The following is a 20,075-nucleotide window of genomic DNA, read 5'->3' on the forward strand; positions in this document are numbered from 1 at the left end:
TTAAAAATTGTGGGTGCACATAACCCCCATATATTCTTTGAATTCCCAGTGAGACAATGGAACTGTATAGCAGTATTAAAAATTGTGGGTGCACGTAACCCCCATATATTCTTTGAATTCCCAGTCAGACAATGGCACTGTATACCAGTATTAAAAATTGTGGGTGCACATAACCCCCATATATTCTTTGAATTCCCAGTGAGACAATGGCACTGTATAGCAGTAGCAAAAATTGTGGGTGCACGTCACCCCAATATATTCTTTGAATTCCCAGTCAGACAATGGCACTGTATACCAGTAGTAAAAATTGTGGGTGCACATAACCCCCATATATTCTTTGAATTCCCAGTCAGACAATGGCACTGTATACCAGTATTAAAAATTGTGGGTGCACATAACCCCCATATATTCTTTGAATTCCCAGTGAGACAATGGAACTGTATAGCAGTATTAAAAATTGTGGGTGCACGTAACCCCCATATATTCTTTGAATTCCCAGTCAGACAATGGCACTGTATACCAGTATTAAAAATTGTGGGTGCACATAACCCCCATATATTCTTTGAATTCCCAGTGAGACAATGGCACTGTATAGCAGTAGCAAAAATTGTGGGTGCACGTCACCCCAATATATTCTTTGAATTCCCAGCCAGACAATGGCACTGTATACCAGTAGTAAAAATTGTGGGTGCACATAACCCCCATATATTCTTTGAATTCCCAGTCAGACAATGGCACTGTATACCAGTATTAAAAATTGTGGGTGCACATAACCCCCATATATTCTTTGAATTCCCAGTGAGACAATGGAACTGTATAGCAGTAGCAAAAATTGTGGGTGCACGTAACCCCCATATATTCTTTGAATTCCCAGTCAGACAATGGCACTATATACCAGTATTAAAAATTGTGGGTGCACATAACCCCCATATATTCTTTGAATTCCCAGTCAGACAATGGCACTGTATACCAGTATTAAAAATTGTGGGTGCACATAACCCCCATATATTCTTTGAATTCCCAGTGAGACAATGGAACTGTATAGCAGTAGCAAAAATTGTGGGTGCACGTAACCCCCATATATTCTTTGAATTCCCAGTCAGACAATGGCACTGTATACCAGTAGTAAAAATTGTGGGTGCACATAACCCCCATATATTCTTTGAATTCCCAGTCAGACAATGGCACTGTATAGCAGTAGCAAAAATTGTGGGTGCACGTCACCCCAATATATTCTTTGAATTCCCAGTCAGACAATGGCACTGTATACCAGTAGTAAAAATTGTGGGTGCACATAACCCCCATATATTCTTTGAATTCCCAGTCAGACAATGGCACTGTATACCAGTATTAAAAATTGTGGGTGCACATAACCCCCATATATTCTTTGAATTCCCAGTGAGACAATGGAACTGTATAGCAGTATTAAAAATTGTGGGTGCACGTAACCCCCATATATTCTTTGAATTCCCAGTCAGACAATGGCACTGTATACCAGTATTAAAAATTGTGGGTGCACATAACCCCCATATATTCTTTGAATTCCCAGTGAGACAATGGCACTGTATAGCAGTAGCAAAAATTGTGGGTGCACGTCACCCCAATATATTCTTTGAATTCCCAGTCAGACAATGGCACTGTATACCAGTAGTAAAAATTGTGGGTGCACATAACCCCCATATAATCTTTGAATTCCCAGTCAGACAATGGCACTGTATACCAGTATTAAAAATTGTGGGTGCACATAACCCCCATATATTCTTTGAATTCCCAGTGAGACAATGGAACTGTATAGCAGTAGCAAAAATTGTGGGTGCACGTAACCCCCATATATTCTTTGAATTCCCAGTCAGACAATGGCACTATATACCAGTATTAAAAATTGTGGGTGCACATAACCCCCATATATTCTTTGAATTCCCAGTCAGACAATGGCACTGTATACCAGTATTAAAAATTGTGGGTGCACATAACCCCCATATATTCTTTGAATTCCCAGTGAGACAATGGAACTGTATAGCAGTAGCAAAAATTGTGGGTGCACGTAACCCCCATATATTCTTTGAATTCCCAGTCAGACAATGGCACTGTATACCAGTAGTAAAAATTGTGGGTGCACATAACCCCCATATATTCTTTGAATTCCCAGTCAGACAATGGCACTGTATAGCAGTAGCAATAATTGTGGGTGCACGTCACCCCAATATATTCTTTGAATTCCCAGTCAGACAATGGCACTGTATACCAGTAGTAAAAATTGTGGGTGCACATAACCCCCATATATTCTTTGAATTCCCAGTCAGACAATGGCACTGTATACCAGTATTAAAAATTGTGGGTGCACATAACCCCCATATATTCTTTGAATTCCCAGTGAGACAATGGAACTGTATAGCAGTATTAAAAATTGTGGGTGCACGTAACCCCCATATATTCTTTGAATTCCCAGTCAGACAATGGCACTGTATACCAGTATTAAAAATTGTGGGTGCACATAACCCCCATATATTCTTTGAATTCCCAGTGAGACAATGGAACTGTATAGCAGTAGCAAAAATTGTGGGTGCACGTAACCCCCATATATTCTTTGAATTCCCAGTCAGACAATGGCACTATATACCAGTATTAAAAATTGTGGGTGCACATAACCCCCATATATTCTTTGAATTCCCAGTCAGACAATGGCACTGTATACCAGTATTAAAAATTGTGGGTGCACATAACCCCCATATATTCTTTGAATTCCCAGTGAGACAATGGCACTGTATAGCAGTAGCAAAAATTGTGGGTGCACGTCACCCCAATATATTCTTTGAATTCCCAGTCAGACAATGGCACTGTATACCAGTAGTAAAAATTGTGGGTGCACATAACCCCCATATATTCTTTGAATTCCCAGTCAGACAATGGCACTGTATACCAGTATTAAAAATTGTGGGTGCACATAACCCCCATATATTCTTTGAATTCCCAGTGAGACAATGGAACTGTATAGCAGTATTAAAAATTGTGGGTGCACGTAACCCCCATATATTCTTTGAATTCCCAGTCAGACAATGGCACTGTATACCAGTATTAAAAATTGTGGGTGCACATAACCCCCATATATTTTTTGAATTCCCAGTGAGACAATGGCACTGTATAGCAGTAGCAAAAATTGTGGGTGCACGTCACCCCCATATATTCTTTGAATTCCCAGTCAGACAATGGCACTGTATACCAGTAGTAAAAATTGTGGGTGCACATAACCCCCATATATTCTTTGAATTCCCAGTCAGACAATGGCACTGTATACCAGTATTAAAAATTGTGGGTGCACATAACCCCCATATATTCTTTGAATTCCCAGTGAGACAATGGAACTGTATAGCAGTATTAAAAATTGTGGGTGCACGTAACCCCCATATATTCTTTGAATTCCCAGTCAGACAATGGCACTGTATACCAGTATTAAAAATTGTGGGTGCACATAACCCCCATATATTCTTTGAATTCCCAGTGAGACAATGGCACTGTATAGCAGTAGCAAAAATTGTGGGTGCACGTCACCCCAATATATTCTTTGAATTCCCAGCCAGACAATGGCACTGTATACCAGTAGTAAAAATTGTGGGTGCACATAACCCCCATATATTCTTTGAATTCCCAGTCAGACAATGGCACTGTATACCAGTATTAAAAATTGTGGGTGCACATAACCCCCATATATTCTTTGAATTCCCAGTGAGACAATGGAACTGTATAGCAGTATTAAAAATTGTGGGTGCACGTAACCCCCATATATTCTTTGAATTCCCAGTCAGACAATGGCACTATATACCAGTATTAAAAATTGTGGGTGCACATAACCCCCATATATTCTTTGAATTCCCAGTCAGACAATGGCACTGTATACCAGTATTAAAAATTGTGGGTGCACATAACCCCCATATATTCTTTGAATTCCCAGTGAGACAATGGAACTGTATAGCAGTAGCAAAAATTGTGGGTGCACGTAACCCCCATATATTCTTTGAATTCCCAGTCAGACAATGGCACTGTATACCAGTATTAAAAATTGTGGGTGCACATAACCCCCATATATTCTTTGAATTCCCAGTGAGACAATGGCACTGTATAGCAGTAGCAAAAATTGTGGGTGCACGTCACCCCAATATATTCTTTGAATTCCCAGTCAGACAATGGCACTGTATACCAGTAGTAAAAATTGTGGGTGCACATAACCCCCATATATTCTTTGAATTCCCAGTCAGACAATGGCACTGTATACCAGTATTAAAAATTGTGGGTGCACATAACCCCCATATATTCTTTGAATTCCCAGTCAGACAATGGCACTGTATACCAGTAGTAAAAATTGTGGGTGCACATAACCCCAATATATTCTTTGAATTCCCAGTCAGACAATGGCACTGTATACCAGTATTAAAAATTGTGGGTGCACGTAACCCCCATATATTCTTTGAATTCCCAGTCAGACAATGGCACTATATACCAGTATTAAAAATTGTGGGTGCACATAACCCCCATATATTCTTTGAATTCCCAGTCAGACAATGGCACTGTATACCAGTATTAAAAATTGTGGGTGCACATAACCCCCATATATTCTTTGAATTCCCAGTGAGACAATGGAACTGTATAGCAGTAGCAAAAATTGTGGGTGCACGTAACCCCCATATATTCTTTGAATTCCCAGTCAGACAATGGCACTATATACCAGTATTAAAAATTGTGGGTGCACATAACCCCCATATATTCTTTGAATTCCCAGTCAGACAATGGCACTGTATACCAGTAGTAAAAATTGTGGGTGCACATAACCCCAATATATTCTTTGAATTCCCAGTCAGACAATGGCACTGTATACCAGTATTAAAAATTGTGGGTGCACGTCACCCCAATATATTCTTTGAATTCCCAGTCAGACAATGGCACTATATACCAGTATTAAAAATTGTGGGTGCACATAACCCCCATATATTCTTTGAATTCCCAGTGAGACAATGGCACTGTATACCAGTATTAAAAATTGTGGGTGCACATAACCCCCATATATTCTTTGAATTCCCAGTCAGACAATGGCACTGTATACCAGTATTAAAAATTGTGGGTGCACATAACCCCCATATATTCTTTGAATTCCCAGTCAGACAATGGCACTATATACCAGTAGTAAAAATTGTGGGTGCACATAACCCCAATATATTCTTTGAATTCCCAGTGAGACAATGGCACTGTATACCAGTATTAAAAATTGTGGGTGCACATAACCCCCATATATTCTTTGAATTCCCAGTCAGACAATGGCACTGTATACCAGTATTAAAAATTGTGGGTGCACATAACCCCCATATATTCTTTGAATTCCCAGTGAGACAATGGAACTGTATAGCAGTATTAAAAATTGTGGGTGCACGTAACCCCCATATATTCTTTGAATTCCCAGTCAGACAATGGCACTGTATACCAGTATTAAAAATTGTGGGTGCACGTAACCCCCATATATTCTTTGAATTCCCAGTCAGACAATGGCACTGTATACCAGTATTAAAAATTGTGGGTGCACATAACCCCCATATATTCTTTGAATTCCCAGTGAGACAATGGCACTGTATAGCAGTAGCAAAAATTGTGGGTGCACGTCACCCCAATATATTCTTTGAATTCCCAGTCAGACAATGGCACTATATACCAGTAGCAAAAATTGTGGGTGTATATAGCCCCAATTCTATTGCTAGGGGACTTGCAGGGTATTTCTGAGGTGAAGGTGGGGGGGCACACCGTTGGAACGGGGATTTGGGGTGTATATATGGGGTATACGGGAATACACTGTCAGTGTGTTCCATTCAGGATCCTGGGAAAGCTGGGTTGCGGCGATTGAGCCCGTCAGTGCCACGTTACACTGACAAGCTTCTCCCTGGAATTGAAGTTATATGTAAGCCCAATATATTCTTTGAATTCCCAGTGAGACAATGGCACTATATGGCAGTAGCAAAAATAGTGGGTGTATATAGCCCCAATCCTATTGCTAGGGGACTTGCAGGGTATTTCTGGGGTGAAGGTGGGGGGGCACACCGTTGGAACGGGTATCGGGGGTATATATCGGGTATACGGGAATACACTGACAGTGTATTCCATTCAGGATCCTGGGAAAGCTGGGTTGCGGCGATTGAGCCCGTCAGTGCCACGTTACACTGACAAGCTTCTCCCTGGAATTTAGCTCTTATAAGAGCTGTTGGTTGTCTTCTCCTTCCTATCCTAGCCTGTCCCTGCCTACCCAGAATCTAAGCCCTAGCTAGCTGGACGGAAACCTCCGTCCTCGGTGAATTGCAAGCTCAGAATGACGCGAAGCTGGGCGGCGCTGTTCTTTTAAATTAGAGGTCACATGTTTTCGGCAGCCAATGGGTTTTGCCTACTTTTTTCAACGTCACCGGTGTCGTAGTTCCTGTCCCACCTACCCTGTGCTGTTATTGGAGCAAAAAAGGCGCCAGGGAAGGAGGGAGGGGAATCGAGTAATGGCGCACTTTACCACGCGGTGTTCGATTCGATTCGAACATGCCGAACAGCCTAATATCCGATCGAACATGAGTTCGATAGAACACTGTTCGCTCATCTCTATTAACTACTCATTAGAAAATCATCCCTCCTATGTACATTCTGTACTCATGGGAATTTTCACCTTGCCTAAAGATGTCCCAACTAGTGAAGAGGGAGACAGCAAACCCCAGGACAGAGGCCGAAATAGCTCAGTTGGGAGAGCGTTAGACTGAAGATCTAAAGGTCCCTGGTTCGATCCCGGGTTTCGGCAAATGAATTTTGAATACAAATCCACTAACAAAAGAAAAGGCTTGCTACGTTTCTTTCCAATTCGTTGGGGTTTCGATCGAGCGTAGCGCACTGCTGGAACTATAGAAAAAAAAAAAGGTTGAAAACAGTTCTTTCAGGAGAAGACAATGTGCTGCGCGGATGCCGAAATAGCTCAGTTGGGAGAGCGTAGACTAAAGATCTAAAGGTCCCCGATTCAATTCTGGGTTTTGTCACACCCTCGTTTTAAACATTAAACAATTGACATGAATGTTTTTGGGTTTTTTCAATATCCAAACTGAACCGAGCATTCCTTCTTGCATAATGCGCAGGTAATCCTGGAAATGGGGGGGGGGGGGGGGAGTCCCTCTTTCACATCAGTCATTAATGTGAGAAAGACTAAATAATGCAAGGATCCGGAAATATTCAGCAGAATGCTGAATGGCAGAGACATATATTACCACACTTCTCCAAGAAGCCTTACCTCTTCTCCGTGTTCCCTCCAGAAGAATCAGCTGCCATTTTCTTTGCTGCTCGCCCAATAGCGTTCACCTCCAAAAGCACGCAGCTGCATCACCAGAAGACATGTCCTAGGTGCACAACAGCGGTGGCTGTCTTTTTTTAGCAGATAGACCCTGCTCAGCTACATTATATTGATGATTTTAAGTGGGTATAGAGTCAGAGCTCGACTCTTGGCTGGTCAAAACCAGATGGCAATGTCCAATGAGCTCCAGGTCCCACTGAATGTCATTTCTCCCAGGTCTCCCCCAGGTTCCAATGCTGTAGAAATGTTATTCCATGCTTCAGCTGTAAACCTTTGTCTCTTACAATAAAGGCCGTTCTTCTACCTTAACGGTCCACACAGACAGAATGTAGAAGGGGTGTTTGTGACAGACATCATAGCGGATCCTCCAGATTGTGATTGGATTAGTCTTTGGTCTCCATTCAAGTGCGCATTATTCAGAACTCTTGTCTTCACAAGAAAATCCCTTGCGGAGTCACGTACTTTTCAGGAGGGTCACGCGGAAGTTACACAGAATCAGGTCACTGTAAGCTAGGACCCTTATTACTGGCTCTACAGCCAAGCAAGCTGAGTCAGGCTATATAGTCAGAAGTAAAAGTGAAATTGCCATTGGGAGCCAGCAGGAATTTCTCTGCACTGGTGCTATTTCCAGCAGGAAAAAAATCAAACCACTGTCAGAAGTGGGATTCGAACCCACGCCTCCAGAGGAGACTGCGACCTGAACGCAGCGCCTTAGACCGCTCGGCCATCCTGACATGGGATTAGTTTCCTCAGTCCCCGAATGTCGCGCGCATGCACGCTATTTGGAATCAATTAACTACTCATTAGAAAATCATCCCTCCTATGTACATTCTGTACTCATGGGAATTTTCACCTTGCCTAAAGATGTCCCAACTAGTGAACAGGGAGACAGCAAACCCCAGGACAGAGGCCGAAATAGCTCAGTTGGGAGAGCGTTAGACTGAAGATTTAAAGGTCCCTGGTTCGATCCCGGGTTTCGGCGAATGAATTTTGAATACAAATCCACTAACAAAAGAAAAGGCTTGCTACGTTTCTTTCCAATTCGTTGGGGTTTCGATCGAGCGTAGCGCACTGCTGGAACTATAGAAAAAAAAAAAGGTTGAAAACAGTTCTTTCAGGAGAAGACAATGTGCTGCGCGGATGCCGAAATAGCTCAGTTGGGAGAGCGTAGACTAAAGATCTAAAAGTCCCCGATTCAATTCTGGGTTTTGTCACACCCTCGTTTTAAACATTGAACAATTGACATGAATGTTTTTGGGTTCTTTCTATATCCTAACTGAACCGAGCTTTCCTTCTTGTATAATGCGCAGGTAATCCTGGAAATGGGGGGGGAAGTCCCTCTTTCACATCAGTCATTAATGTGAGAAAGACTAAATAATGCAAGGATCCGGAAATATTCAGCAGAATGCTGAATGGCAGAGACATATATTACCACACTTCTCCAAGAAGCCTTACCTCTTCTCCGTGTTCCCTCCCGAAGAACCAGCTGCCATTTTCTTTGCTGCTCGCCGAATAGCATTCACCTCCAAAAGCACGCAGCTGCATCACCAGAAGACATGTCCTAGGTGCACAACAGCGGTGGCTGTCTTTTTTTAGCAGATAGACCCTGCTCAGCTACATTATATTGATGATTTTAAGTGGGTATAGAGTCAGAGCTCGACACTTGGCTGGTCAAAACCAGATGGCAATGTCCAATGATCTCCAGGCCCCACTGAATGTCATTTCTCCCAGGTTCCAATGTTGTAGAAATGTTATTCCATGCTTCAGCTGTAAACCTTTGTCTCTTACAATAAAGGCCATTCTTTTACCTTAACGGTCCACACAGACAGAATGTAGAAGGGGTGTTTGTGACAGACATCATAGCGGATCCTCCAGATTGTGATTGGATTAGTCTTTGGTCTCCATTCATGTGCGCATTATTCAGAACTCTTGTCTTCACAAGAAAATCCCTTGCGGAGTCACGTACTTTTCAGGAGGGTCACGCGGACGTTACACAGAATCAGGTCACTGTAAGCTAGGACCCTTATTACTGGCTCTACAGCCAAGCAAGCTGAGTCAGGCTATATAGTCAGAAGTAAAAGTGAAATTGCCATTGGGAGCCAGCAGGAATTTCTCTGCACTGGTGCTATCGCCAGCAGGAAAAAAATCAAACCACTGTCAGAAGTGAGATTCGAACCCACGCCTCCAGAGGAGACTGCGACCTGAACGCAGCGCCTTAGACCGCTCGGCCATCCTGACATGAGATTAGTTTCCTCAGTCCCTGAATGTCGCGCGCATGCACGCTATTTGGAATCAATTAACTACTCATTAGAAAATCATCCCTCCTATGTACATTCTGTACTCATGGGAATTTTCACCTTGCCTAAAGATGTCCCAACTAGTGAACGGGTAGACAGCAAACCCCAGGACAGAGGCCGAAATAGCTCAGTTGGGAGAGCGTTAGACTGAAGATCTAAAGGTCCCTGGTTTGATCCCGGGTTTCGGCAAATGAATTCTGAATACAAATCCACTAACAAAAGAAAAGGCTTGCTACATTTCTTTCCAATTTATTGGGGTTTCGATCGAGCGTAGCGCACTGCTGGAACTATAGAAAAAAAAAAAAAGGTTGAAAACAGTTCTTTCAGGAGAAGACAATGTGCTGCGCGGATGCCGAAATAGCTCAGTTGGGAAAGCGTAGACTAAAGATCTAAAGGTCCCCGATTCAATTCTGGGTTTTGTCACACCCTCGTTTTAAACATTAAACAATTGACATGAATGTTTTTGGGTTCTTTCTATATCCTAACTGAACCGAGCTTTCCTTCTTGCATAATGCGCAGGTAATCCTGGAAATGGGGGGGGGGGGGGAGTCCCTCTTTCACATCAGTCATTAATGTGAGAAAGACTAAATAATGCAAGGATACGGAAATATTCAGCAGAATGCTGAATGGCAGAGACATATATTACCACACTTCTCCAAGAAGCCTTACCTCTTCTCCGTGTTCCCTCCCGAAGAACCAGCTGCCATTTTCTTTGCTGCTCGCCGAATAGCGTTCACCTCCAAAAGCACGCAGCTGCATCACCAGAAGACATGTCCTAGGTGCACAACAGCGGTGGCTGTCTTTTTTTAGCAGATAGACCCTGCTCAGCTACATTATATTGATGATTTTAAGTGGGTATAGAGTCAGAGCTCGACTCTTGGCTGGTCAAATCCAGATGGCAATGTCCAATGAGCTCCAGGCCCCACTGAATGTCATTTCTCCCAGGTCTCCCCCAGGTTCCAATGCTGTAGAAATGTTATTCCATGCTTCAGCTGTAAACCTTTGTCTCTTACAATAAAGGCCGTTATTTTACCTTAACGGTCCACACAGACAGAATGTAGAAGGGGTGTTTGTGACAGACATCATAGCGGATCCTCCAGATTGTGATTGGATTAGTCTTTGGTCTCCATTCAAGTACGCATTATTCAGAACTCTTGTCTTCACAAGAAAATCCCTTGCGGAGTCACGTACTTTTCAGGAGGGTCACGCGGAAGTTACACAGAATCAGGTCACTGTAAGCTAGGACCCTTATTACTGGCTCTACAGCCAAGCAAGCTGAGTCAGGCTATATAGTCAGAAGTAAAAGTGAAATTGCCATTGGGAGCCAGCAGGAATTTCTCTGCACTGGTGCTATCGCCAGCAGGAAAAAAATCAAACCACTGTCAGAAGTGGGATTCGAACCCACGCCTCCAGAGGAGACTGCGAACTGAACGCAGCACCTTAGACCGCTCGGCCATCCTGACATGGGATTAGTTTCCTCAGTCCCTAAATGTCTCGTGCATGCACGCTATTTGGAATCAATTAACTACTCATTAGAAAATCATCCCTCCTATGTACATTCTGGACTCATGGGAATTTTCACCTTGCCTAAAGATGTCCCAACTAGTGAACGGGGAGACAGCAAACCCCAGGACAGAGGCCGAAATAGCTCAGTTGGGAGAGCGTTAGACTGAAGATCTAAAGGTCCCTGGTTCGATCCCGGGTTTCGGCAAATGAATTTTGAATACAAATCCACTAACAAAAGAAAAGGCTTGCTACGTTTCTTTCCAATTCATTGGGATTTCGATCGAGTGTAGCGCGCTGCTGGAACTATAGAAAAAAAAAAAAGGTTGAAAACAGTTCTTTCAGGAGAAGACAATGTGCTGCGCGGATGCCGAAATAGCTCAGTTGGGAGAGCGTAGACTAAAGATCTAAAGGTCCCCGATTCAATTCTGAGTTTTGTCACACCCTCATTTTAAACATTGAACAATTGACATGAATGTTTTTGGGTTCTTTCTATATCCTAACTGAACCGAGCTTTCCTTTTTGCATAATGCGCAGGTAATCCTGGAAATGGGGGGGGGGGGGAGTCCCTCTTTCACATCAGTCATTAATGTGAGAAAGACTAAATAATGCAAGGATCCGGAAATATTCAGCAGAATGCTGAATGGCAGAGACATATATTACCACACTTCTCCAAGAAGCCTTACCTCTTCTCCGTGTTCCCTCCCGAAGAACCAGCTGCCATTTTCTTTGCTGCTCGCCGAATCGCGTTCACCTCCAAAAGCACGCAGCTGCATCACCAGAAGACATGTCCTAGGTGCACAACAGCGGTGGCTGTCTTTTTTTAGCAGATAGACCCTGCTCAGCTACATTATATTGATGATTTTAAGTGGGTATAGAGTCAGAGCTCGACTCTTGGCTGGTCAAAACCAGATGGCAATGTCCAATGAGCTCCAGGCCCCACTGAATGTCATTTCTCCCAGGTCACCCCCAGGTTCCAATGCTGTAGAAATGTTATTCCATGCTTCAGCTGTAAACCTTTGTCTCTTAAATAAAGGCCGTTATTTTACCTTAACGGTCCACACAGACAGAATGTAGAAGGGGTGTTTGTGACAGACATCATAGCGGATCCTCCAGATTGTGATTGGATTAGTCTTTGGTCTCCATTCAAGTGCGCATTATTCAGAACTCTTGTCTTCACAAGAAAATCCCTTGCGGAGTCACATACTTTTCAGGAGGGTCACGCGGAAGTTACACAGAATCAGGTCACTGAAAGCTAGGACCCTTATTACTGGCTCTACAGCCAAGCAAGCTGAGTCAGGCTATATAGTCAGAAGTAAAAGTGAAATTGCCATTGGGAGCCAGCAGGAATTTCTCTGCACTGGTGCTATCGCCAGCAGGAAAAAAATCAAAGCACTGTCAGAAGCGGGATTCGAACCCACGCCTCTAGAGGAGACTGCGACCTGAACGCAGCACCTTAAACCGCTCGGCCATCCTGACATGGGATTAGTTTCCTCAGTCCCTGAATGTCGCGCGCATGCACGCTATTTGGAATCAATTAACTACTCATTAGAAAATCATCCCTCCTATGTACATTCTGTACTCATGGGAATTTTCACCTTGCCTAAAGATGTCCCAACTAGTGAACGGGGAGACAGGAAACCCCAGGACAGAGGCCGAAATAGCTCAGTTGGGAGAGCGTTAGACTGAAGATCTAAAGGTCCCTGGTTCGATCCCGGGTTTCGGCAAATGAATTTTGAGTACAAATCCACTAACAAAAGAAAAGGCTTGCTACGTTTCTTTCCAATTCGTTGGGGTTTCGATCGAGCGTAGCGCACTGCTGGAACTATAGAAAAAAAAAAAAGGTTGAAAACAGTTCTTTCAGGAGAAGACAATGTGCTGCGCGGATGCCGAAATAGCTCAGTTGGGAGAGCGTAGACTAAAGATCTAAAGGTCCCCGATTCAATACTGGGTTTTTTCACACCCTCGTTTTAAACATTGAACAATTGACATGAATGTTTTTGGGTTCTTTCTATATCCTAACTGAACCGAGCTTTCCTTCTTGCATAATGCGCAGGTAATCCTGGAAATGGGGGGGGAAGTCCCTCTTTCACATCAGTCATTAATGTGAGAAAGACTAAATAATGCAAGGATCCGGAAATATTCAGCAGAATGCTGAATGGCAGAGACATATATTACCACACTTCTCCAAGAAGCCTTACCTCTTCTCCGTGTTCCCTCCAGAAGAACCAGCTGCCATTTACTTTGCTGCTCGCCCAATAGCGTTCACCTCCAAAAGCACGCAGCTGCATCACCAGAAGACATGTCCTAGGTGCGCAACAGCGGTGGCTGTCTTTTTTTAGCAGATAGACCCTGTTCAGCTACATTATATTGATGATTTTAAGTGGGTATAGAGTCAGAGCTCGACTCTTGGCTGGTCAAAACCAGATGGCAATGTCCAATGAGCTCCAGGCCCCACTGAATGTCATTTCTCCCAGGTCTCCCCCAGGTTCCAATGCTGTAGAAATGTTATTCCATGCTTCAGCTGTAAACCTTTGTCTCTTACAATAAAGGCCGTTCTTTTACCTTAACGGTCCACACAGACAGAATGTAGAAGGGGTGTTTGTGACAGACATCATAGCGGATCCTCCAGATTGTGATTGGATTAGTCTTTGGTCTCCATTCAAGTGCGCATTATTCAGAACTCTTGTCTTCACAAGAAAATCCCTTGCGGAGTCACGTACTTTTCAGGAGGGTCACGCGGAAGTTACACAGAATCAGGTCACTGAAAGCTAGGACCCTTATTACTGGCTCTACAGCCAAGCAAGCTGAGTCAGGCTATATAGTCAGAAGTAAAAGTGAAATTGCCATTGGGAGGCAGCAGGAATTTCTCTGCACTGGTGCTATCGCCAGCAGGAAAAAAATCAAACCACTGTCAGAAGTGGGATTCGAACCCACGCCTCCAGAGGAGACTGCGACCTGAACGCAGCGCCTTAGACCGCTCAGCCATCCTGACATGGGATTAGTTTCCTCAGTCCCTGAATGTCGCGCGCATGCACGCTATTTGGAATCAATTAACTACTCATTAGAAAATCATCCCTCCTATGTACATTCTGTACTCATGGGAATTTTCACCTTGCCTAAAGATGTCCCAACTAGTGAACGGGGAGACAGCAAACCCCAGGACAGAGGCCGAAATAGCTCAGTTGGGAGAGCGTTAGACTGAAGATCTAAAGGTCCCCGATTCAATTCTGGGTTTTGTCACACCCTCGTTTTAAACATTAAACAATTGACATGAATGTATTTGGGTTTTTTCAATATCCAAACTGAACCGAGCTTTCCTTCTTGCATAATGCGCAGGTAATCCTGGAAATGGGGGGGGAAGTCCCTCTTTCACATCAGTCATTAATGTGAGAAAGACTAAATAATGCAAGGATCCGGAAATATTCAGCAGAATGCTGAATGGCAGAAACATATATTACCACACTTCTCCAAGAAGCCTTACCTCTTCTCCGTGTTCCCTCCCGAAGAACCAGCTGCCATTTTCTTTGCTGCTCGCCCAATAGCGTTCACCTCCAAAAGCACGCAGCTGCATCACCAGAAGACATGTCCTAGGTGCACAACAGCGGTGGCTGTCTTTTTTTAGCAGATAGACCCTGCTCAGCTACATTATATTGATGATTTTAAGTGGGTATAGAGTCAGAGCTCGACTCTTGGCTGGTCAAAACCAGATGGCAATGTCCAATGAGCTCCAGGCCCCACTGAATGTCATTTCTCCCAGGTCTCCCCCAGGTTCCAATGCTGTAGAAATGTTATTCCATACTTCAGCTGTAAACCTTTGTCTGTTGCAATAAAGGCTGTAATTTTACCTTAACGGTCCACACAGACAGAATGTAGAAGGGGTGTTTGTGACAGACATCATAGCGGATCCTCCAGATTGTGATTGGATTAGTCTTTGGTCTCCATTCAAGTGCGCATTATTCAGAACTCTTGTCTTCACAAGAAAATCCCTTGCGGAGTCACGTACTTTTCAGGAGGGTCACGCGGAAGTTACACAGAATCAGGTCACTGTAAGCTAGGACCCTTATTACTGGCTCTACAGCCAAGCAAGCTGAGTCAGGCTATATAGTCAGAAGTAAAAGTGAAATTGCCATTGGGAGCCAGCAGGAATTTCTCTGCACTGGTGCTATCGCCAGCAGGAAAAAAATCAAACCACTGTCAGAAGTGGGATTCGAACCCACGCCTCCAGAGGAGACTGCAACCTGAACGCAGCTCCTTAGACCGCACGGCCATCCTGACATGGGATTAGTTACCTCAGTCCCTGAATGTCGCGCGCATGCACGCTATTTGGAATCAATTAACTACTCATTTGAAAATCATCCCTCCTATGTACATTCTGTACTCATGGGAATTTTCACCTTGCCTAAAGATGTCCCAACTAGTGAACGGGGAGACAGCAAACCCCAGGACAGAGGCCGAAATAGCTCAGTTGGGAGAGCGTTAGACTGAAGATCTAAAGGTCCCTGGTTCGATCCCGGGTTTCGGCAAATGAATTTTGAATACAAATCCACTAACAAAAGAAAAGGCTTGCTACGTTTCTTTCCAATTCGTTGGGGTATCGATCGAGCGTAGCGCACTGCTGGAACTATAGAAAAAAAAAAATAAAAGGTTGAAAACAGTTCTTTCAGGAGAAGACAATGTGCTGCGCGGATGCCGAAATAGCTCAGTTGGGAGAGCGTAGACTAAAGATCTAAAGGTCCCCGATTCAATTCTGGGTTTTGTCACACCCTCGTTTTAAACATTGAACAATTGACATGAATGTTTTTGGGTTCTTTCTATATCCTAACTGAACCGAGCTTTCCTTCTTGCATAATGCGCAGGTAATCCTGGAAATGAGGGGGGGGAAGTCCCTCTTTCACATCAGTCATTAATGTGAGAAAGACTAAATAATGCAAGGATCCGGAAATATTCAGCAGAATGCTGAATGGCAGAGACATATATTACCACACTTCTCCAAGAAGCCTTACCTCTTCTCCGTGTTCCCTCCCGAAGAACCAGCTGCCATTTTCTTTGCTGCTCGCCGAATAGCGTTCATCTCCAAAAGCACGCAGCTGCATCACCAGAAGACATGTCCTAGGTGCACAACAGCGGTGGCTGTCTTTTTTTAGCAGATAGACCCTGCTCAGCTACATTATATTGATGATTTTAAGTGGGTATAGAGTCAGAGCTCGACTCTTGGCTGGTCAAAACCAGATGGCAATGTCCAATGAGCTCCAGGCCCCACTGAATGTCATTTCTCCCAGGTCTCCCCCAGGTTCCAATGCTGTAGAAATGTTATTCCATGCTTCAGCTGTAAACCTTTGTCTCTTAAATAAAGGCCGTTATTTTACCTTAACGGTCCACACAGACAGAATGTAGAAGGGGTGTTTGTGACAGACATCATAGCGGATCCTCCAGATTGTGATTGGATTAGTCTTTGGTCTCCATTCAAGTGCGCATTATTCAGAACTCTTGTCTTCACAAGAAAATCCCTTGTGGAGTCACGTACTTTTCAGGAGGGTCACGCGGAAGTTACACAGAATCAGGTCACTGAAAGCTAGGACCCTTATTACTGGCTCTACAGCCAAGCAAGCTGAGTCAGGCTATATAGTCAGAAGTAAAAGTGAAATTGCCATTGGGAGCCAGCAGGAATTTCTCTGCACTGGTGCTATCGCCAGCAGGAAAAAAATCAAAGCACTGTCAGAAGTGGGATTCGAACCCACGCCTCTAGAGGAGACTGCGACCTGAACGCAGCACCTTAAACCGCTCGGCCATCCTGACATGGGATTAGTTTCCTCAGTCCCTGAATGTCGCACGCATGCACGCTATTTGGAATCAATTAACTACTCATTAGAAAATCATCCCTCCTATGTACATTCTGTACTCATGGGAATTTTCACCTTGCCTAAAGATGTCCCAACTAGTGAACGGGGAGACAGCAAACCCCAGGACAGAGGCCGAAATAGCTCAGTTGGGAGAGCGTTAGACTGAAGATCTAAAGGTCCCTGGTTCGATCCCGGGTTTCGGCAAATGAATTTTGAATACAAATCCACTAACAAAAGAAAAGGCTTGCTACGTTTCTTTCCAATTCGTTGGGGTTTCGATCGAGCGTAGCGCACTGCTGGAACTATAGAAAAAAAAAAAGGTTGAAAACAGTTCTTTCAGGAGAAGACAATGTGCTGCGTGGATGCCGAAATAGCTCAGTTGGGAGAGTGTAGACTAAAGATCTAAAGGTCCCCGATTCAATTCTGGGTTTTGTCACACCCTCGTTTTAAACATTAAACAATTGACATGAATGTTTTTGGGTTCTTTCTATATCCTAACTGAACCGAGCTTTCCTTCTTGCATAATGCGCAGGTAATCCTGGAAATGGGGGGGGAAGTCCCTCTTTCACATCAGTCATTAATGTGAGAAAGACTAAATAATGCAAGGATCCGGAAATATTCAGCAGAATGCTGAATGGCAGAGACATATATTACCACACTTCTCCAAGAAGCCTTACCTCTTCTCCGTGTTCCCTCCCGAAGAACCAGCTGCCATTTTCTTTGCTGCTCGCCCAATAGCGTTCACCTCCAAAAGCACGCAGCTGCATCACCAGAAGACATGTCCTAGGTGCACAACAGCGGTGGCTGTCTTTTTTTAGCAGATAGACCCTGCTCAGCTACATTATATTGATGATTTTAAGTGGGTATAGAGTCAGAGCTCGACTCTTGGCTGGTCAAAACCAGATGGCAATGTCCAATGAGCTCCAGGCCCCACTGAATGTCATTTCTCCCAGGTCTCCCCCAGGTTCCAATGCTGTAGAAATGTTATTCCATGCTTCAGCTGTAAACCTTTGTCTCTTACAATAAAGGCCGTTCTTTTACCTTAACGGTCCACACAGACAGAATGTAGAAGGGGTGTTTGTGACAGACATCATAGCGGATCCTCCAGATTGTGATTGGATTAGTCTTTGGTCTCCATTCAAGTGCGCATTATTCAGAACTCTTGTCTTCACAAGAAAATCCCTTGCGGAGTCACGTACTTTTCAGGAGGGTCACGCGGAAGTTACACAGAATCAGGTCACTGAAAGCTAGGACCCTTATTACTGGCTCTACAGCCAAGCAAGCTGAGTCAGGCTATATAGTCAGAAGTAAAAGTGAAATTGCCATTGGGAGCCAGCAGGAATTTCTCTGCACTGGTGCTATCGCCAGCAGGAAAAAAATCAAACCACTGTCAGAAATGGGATTCAAACCCACGCCTCCAGAGGAGACTGCGACCTGAACGCAGCGCCTTAGACAGCTCGGCCATCCTGACATGGGATTAGTTTCCTCAGTCCCTGAATGTCGCGCGCATGCACGCTATTTGGAATCAATTAACTACTCATTAGAAAATCATCCCTCCTATGTACATTCTGTACTCATGGGAATTTTCACCTTGCCTAAAGATGTCCCAACTAGTGAACGGGGAGACAGCAAACCCCAGGACAGAGGCCGAAATAGCTCAGTTGGGAGAGCGTTAGACTGAAGATCTAAAGGTCCCTGGTTCGATCCCGGGTTTCGGCAAATGAATTTTGAATACAAATCCACTAACAAAAGAAAAGGCTTGCTACGTTTCTTTCCAATTCGTTGGGGTTTCGATCGAGCGTAGCGCACTGCTGGAACTATAGAAAAAAAAAAAGTTTGAAAACAGTTCTTTCAGGAGAAGACAATGTGCTGCGCGGATGCCGAAATAGCTCAGTTAGGAGAGCGTAGACTAAAAATCTAAAGGTCCCCGATTCAATTCTGGGTTTTGTCACACCCTCGTTTTAAACATTGAATAATTGACATGAATGTTTTTGGGTTCTTTCTATATCCTAACTGAACCGAGCTTTCCTTCTTGCATAATGCGCAGGTAATCCTGGAAATGGGGGGGGGGGGAGTCCCTCTTTCACATCAGTCATTAATGTGAGAAAGACTAAATAATGCAAGGATCCGGAAATATTCAGCAGAATGCTGAATGGCAGAGACATATATTACCACACTTCTCCAAGAAGCCTTACCTCTTCTCCGTGTTCCCTCCCGAAGAACCAGCTGCCATTTTCTTTGCTGCACGCTGAATAGCGTTCACCTCCAAAAGCACGCAGCTGCATCACCAGAAGACATGTCCTAGGTGCACAACAGCGGTGGCTGTCTTTTTTTAGCAGATAGACCCTGCTCAGCTACATTATATTGATGATTTTAAGTGGGTATAGAGTCAGAGCACGACTCTTGGCTGGTCAAAACCAGATGGCAATGTCCAATGAGCTCCAGGCCCCACTGAATGTCATTTCTTCCAGGTCTCCCCCAGGTTCCAATGCTGTAGAAATGTTATTCCATGCTTCAGCTGTAAACCTTTGTCTCTTAAATAAAGGCCGTTATTTTACCTTAACGGTCCACACAGACAGAATGTAGAAGGGGTGTTTGTGACAGACATCATAGCGGATCCTCCAGATTGTGATTGGATTAGTCTTTGGTCTCCATTCAAGTGCGCATTATTCAGAACTCTTGTCTTCACAAGAAAATCCCTTGCGGAGTCATGTACTTTTCAGGAGGGTCACGCGGTAGTTACACAGAATCAGGTCACTGTAAGCTAGGACCCTTATTACTGGCTCTACAGCCAAGCAAGCTGAGTCAGGTTATATAGTCAGAAGTAAAAGTGAAATTGCCATTGGGAGCCAGCAGGAATTTCTCTGCACTGGTGCTATCGCCAGCAGGAAAAAAATCAAACCACTGTCAGAAATGGGATTCAAACCCACGCCTCCAGAGGAGACTGCGACCTGAACGCAGCGCCTTAGACCGCTCGGCCATCCTGACATGGGATTAGTTTCCTCAGTCCCTGAATGTCGCGCGCATGCACGCTATTTGGAATCAATTAACTACTCATTAGAAAATCATCCCTCCTATGTA

General features: G+C 44.0%; 15 non-coding genes across 15 annotated transcripts; 8 read left to right on the plus strand and 7 right to left on the minus strand.

The window, feature by feature from the left end:
* The first annotated feature begins 6,738 nt into the window (after window positions 1-6,738).
* TRNAF-GAA (transfer RNA phenylalanine (anticodon GAA)) lies at window positions 6,739-6,811 on the plus strand. Its single transcript has one exon. It is a non-coding gene; the product is annotated as a tRNA-Phe (tRNA).
* A 1,191-nt stretch (window positions 6,812-8,002) lies between these two features.
* TRNAL-CAG (transfer RNA leucine (anticodon CAG)) lies at window positions 8,003-8,085 on the minus strand. The gene has a single exon. It is a non-coding gene; the product is annotated as a tRNA-Leu (tRNA).
* Window positions 8,086-8,260: 175 nt separating this feature from the next.
* Window positions 8,261-8,333, plus strand: TRNAF-GAA (transfer RNA phenylalanine (anticodon GAA)). Its single transcript has one exon. It is a non-coding gene; the product is annotated as a tRNA-Phe (tRNA).
* Window positions 8,334-9,506: 1,173 nt separating this feature from the next.
* On the minus strand, window positions 9,507-9,589 carry TRNAL-CAG (transfer RNA leucine (anticodon CAG)). Its single transcript has one exon. It is a non-coding gene; the product is annotated as a tRNA-Leu (tRNA).
* A 175-nt stretch (window positions 9,590-9,764) lies between these two features.
* Window positions 9,765-9,837, plus strand: TRNAF-GAA (transfer RNA phenylalanine (anticodon GAA)). The gene has a single exon. It is a non-coding gene; the product is annotated as a tRNA-Phe (tRNA).
* Window positions 9,838-11,028: 1,191 nt separating this feature from the next.
* On the minus strand, window positions 11,029-11,111 carry TRNAL-CAG (transfer RNA leucine (anticodon CAG)). Its single transcript has one exon. It is a non-coding gene; the product is annotated as a tRNA-Leu (tRNA).
* Window positions 11,112-11,286: 175 nt separating this feature from the next.
* On the plus strand, window positions 11,287-11,359 carry TRNAF-GAA (transfer RNA phenylalanine (anticodon GAA)). Its single transcript has one exon. It is a non-coding gene; the product is annotated as a tRNA-Phe (tRNA).
* Window positions 11,360-12,547: 1,188 nt separating this feature from the next.
* Window positions 12,548-12,630, minus strand: TRNAL-CAG (transfer RNA leucine (anticodon CAG)). Its single transcript has one exon. It is a non-coding gene; the product is annotated as a tRNA-Leu (tRNA).
* A 175-nt stretch (window positions 12,631-12,805) lies between these two features.
* Window positions 12,806-12,878, plus strand: TRNAF-GAA (transfer RNA phenylalanine (anticodon GAA)). Its single transcript has one exon. It is a non-coding gene; the product is annotated as a tRNA-Phe (tRNA).
* Window positions 12,879-14,063: 1,185 nt separating this feature from the next.
* On the minus strand, window positions 14,064-14,146 carry TRNAL-CAG (transfer RNA leucine (anticodon CAG)). Its single transcript has one exon. It is a non-coding gene; the product is annotated as a tRNA-Leu (tRNA).
* A 1,458-nt stretch (window positions 14,147-15,604) lies between these two features.
* TRNAF-GAA (transfer RNA phenylalanine (anticodon GAA)) lies at window positions 15,605-15,677 on the plus strand. Its single transcript has one exon. It is a non-coding gene; the product is annotated as a tRNA-Phe (tRNA).
* A 1,190-nt stretch (window positions 15,678-16,867) lies between these two features.
* TRNAL-CAG (transfer RNA leucine (anticodon CAG)) lies at window positions 16,868-16,950 on the minus strand. The gene has a single exon. It is a non-coding gene; the product is annotated as a tRNA-Leu (tRNA).
* A 175-nt stretch (window positions 16,951-17,125) lies between these two features.
* Window positions 17,126-17,198, plus strand: TRNAF-GAA (transfer RNA phenylalanine (anticodon GAA)). Its single transcript has one exon. It is a non-coding gene; the product is annotated as a tRNA-Phe (tRNA).
* A 1,442-nt stretch (window positions 17,199-18,640) lies between these two features.
* Window positions 18,641-18,713, plus strand: TRNAF-GAA (transfer RNA phenylalanine (anticodon GAA)). The gene has a single exon. It is a non-coding gene; the product is annotated as a tRNA-Phe (tRNA).
* Window positions 18,714-19,899: 1,186 nt separating this feature from the next.
* Window positions 19,900-19,982, minus strand: TRNAL-CAG (transfer RNA leucine (anticodon CAG)). Its single transcript has one exon. It is a non-coding gene; the product is annotated as a tRNA-Leu (tRNA).
* Window positions 19,983-20,075: the final 93 nt, after the last annotated feature.

The sequence above is a fragment of the Leptodactylus fuscus genome, chromosome 1 (genome assembly GCF_031893055.1).
Source record: "Leptodactylus fuscus isolate aLepFus1 chromosome 1, aLepFus1.hap2, whole genome shotgun sequence".
NCBI lineage: Eukaryota > Metazoa > Chordata > Amphibia > Anura > Leptodactylidae > Leptodactylus > Leptodactylus fuscus.